Source organism: Austrofundulus limnaeus, unplaced genomic scaffold, assembly GCF_001266775.1.
Source record: "Austrofundulus limnaeus strain Quisiro unplaced genomic scaffold, Austrofundulus_limnaeus-1.0 Scaffold464, whole genome shotgun sequence".
NCBI lineage: Eukaryota > Metazoa > Chordata > Actinopteri > Cyprinodontiformes > Rivulidae > Austrofundulus > Austrofundulus limnaeus.
Window position 1 is genome coordinate 305422 of NW_013952866.1, and position 2841 is coordinate 308262.

Genomic DNA, 2841 nt, shown 5'->3' on the forward strand with positions numbered 1-2841 from the left:
GTCTGAAGAGCAGGATCATTAGGCCAGCCTTTGCTGTTTTGTTTGATTTTATTGTTCATTTTATTACTGTACTTTGTTCGTTGTTTTCATTTTATGCTCCTGTACAGCACTTTATATATATATTTATATACACACACATAATGTTGAAGCCATCTGTCTTGGGCATAAAACTCTCTGATGTGAGGATTCAGTTTGGTCTCAGCTAAATGTAAAATAGTCAGATGGTCATGAATTATGGAAGCTTTAGTGCGACTCGACACAGCTTAGAAAGAGATGTAGCCTCATCTCTTTTATACTTTTAGACTCTATTTCTTCACACTGCAGGTATTTTATCCCCACTTCATAAAATATTCATACTGTCTGGAGTCCCAGGTGAAATTTGTGGACTGCTTTTAATTTCAACTTTTGTGTCATTTTATTCGGCACATGTGTGACTTTCCAGTTATGTTAATCCTTTTGACCTTTTACAATGACGCATTGGGCCTGAAATTACATAAAAAATGTAAAATCAGATAAATAAAGTGTTTTTTACTGAAAAAGCACAAATGCTAATTTCTTAAACATTAGCTTTGCAAATGCTAAACCACTAAACGGATACAAAAATTAGCGGAAGCTAAAGCTAAGTGATAGCTGCTAACTCAAGATCTGTCATTTCAACATAAACAACCACAGAAATGTCAGATACTTGGCTTAAACCTCATAAAAAACATTTCTACATATTTCAAACAGTTAAAACCACAAGCAGTTGAATTGGCAAGTAAACTGCACAATGCTAACGATGCTACATGCACAAACACACGGTGCATGATGCAGACATGCAGCGCTGTGAGGCCATAGCTTTTGTTTTCATTAGAGAACTTAAAGTTATCAGAACTTAATTTACCAGAAACTAATTGGTTCATTTTTGGATTTCAAAGTTTGTAAAAATGGCAATCCGTTAAACAAAAAGTTAGCTTGGCTATTAAATATTAGTGGATTAGCAGAACTGTGCCCACTGCTGCATAAACCCCTGAACAGGTTTAGCTAATAACAAAGACACTATTTGTTATTTAAATATGTTTTATTCCTGTCTGATTCTCTTAGTTTGAAGTTTAGCTGCTAAAGATGCTACATGCTACACACACGGGCCCTAACACGTCTAGAAGTGCTCGTAAGAGGGGATAGGTTTTATTTAATTTGGAATAAACARCATATAAATTGAAGATTTACACTTGTGAATGCTTTAGTAGACTTAAACTGAGCAAAACCTAACTTAGCATAAGGTAATCAGTCTGTTAACATTTTCAAAGTTAGCRAAAAAGCTAATTTGCTGCTGAGAAGCTAGTTCCGCTATTAGCGGTAGGCTATGTAAGATTTTGTAGATGGTAAGAGAAAATAATAATAAATAATAAAATAATAAAATGAATGTGTCTGAAGAATATTAGTGTTAGATTTAGTGGAGTAATTTATGTGTGTGTTCTGCTTGTTAATATGTATTTATTTAAAGCTTGAAAAATATCTTCAGCATTGTTTTAAACAGTTTTTAATGCACATAAACATGAGTAAAATTTCTGTTTAAATGTACGCTGTAGGTCGCTCACTCTCAGTCATTTGTGTGGGATTAAAACTGTTTAATGTTAACGGCCTGATGCATCGTTATGAATTTTTTATTTTTAACGGATATCTTCAGTAACTGTTGCTGACAGCACGCATTTAGCTCATTTGAAAGCAGCACATGTGGAAATTCAGATAAATATCCCACAGTTTGAGCCAGATTTTGTTTTGTGAATTATAAAACTCAAGATTCAATTAAACTTTTTTTTGTTGTTTTGAGACAAAGTGTCTGCGTTTAGGTTTAACATGCAAACCTTCACTATTCAAGTCCTAAAATAAAAATGGCTTTAAAGAGGTCGACTTTAACCAAATATTTTATCACTAATAGACTCTGACATCCAGTGCTGTTGGTTTAATAACCTCCACTTGGCATCAAGGTGAAGCACTTAAACTGTGCAAACAGAATTATGGAAATTTAATCACATCTTATTGCTGCATGGTTTATTTTATATTGAGCTCCTGGTGTGAAGCGCAGCAAATATTTACTGTAAAAAATGCTGATGTTTTAGGATTGTAGAAACTTTTTGTACTTTTTATTAAAAAGATAACGACACATAAGTTACATCCAAATCTTTTTTTAAGCATCTTGGGAAGATTTGTCTTTAAGATGAAGAAAAGTGATGTTTTTTAAAATATTTTTCCACAGAAACGTTTGTATTTTTTACTGGATGTTACACAGAAGAAGCTATTTTTGGGTATTCCTGTCTGAGGCTTTCTGCCATAACCAATAAATGTAAGCAGAGACCTGTGGGAACAAAATGGCTGAAGGCCAAGTTTGAAGTCAGAGGGGAGCAGTTTGTAGAGCGCACCGCACTCCGCCATGATCTTAATGAGTCGATGTGGAAAAAGAAAAGGTTTAATTTGCGCTCTGACGGCTCCACAATCTTCTGCCTCTGTGTGCATCTTTACAGTTTCTCTGCAACTCRATCAAGGCTGGTGCCTTTTTAAAACTTGATTTCTTAATTGGATCGTCGTTTTATTATGTTTTTCTGGCTGATTGGAGGCAAAAGAAGAGGATAGGTAATCATCAAATKGTAATTTACACCTGAACGCATCATAATGCGGTCGTTCCAACTGGCTTCCAGCAGCTTTGAAAGAAAGAAGTCTTCTGAATGAACAGAACTGACCAAGTTTTTCGCAATGTTTAAGTTTGCTGCAACTTCAAACACCCCCAGATTTATGCTCCCTGCTTTCTAAATATTATTTAGGACACACGCACACACACACACACACACACACACACACACA

The 2841-nt window shown here is 34.9% G+C and overlaps 1 protein-coding gene across 2 annotated transcripts in view; it reads left to right on the forward strand.

Moving 5' to 3' along the window:
* Nucleotides 1–2841, forward strand: part of LOC106529768 (receptor activity-modifying protein 3) — a 59194-nt gene that overhangs the window by 41397 nt on the left and 14956 nt on the right. The window lies entirely within an intron of this gene.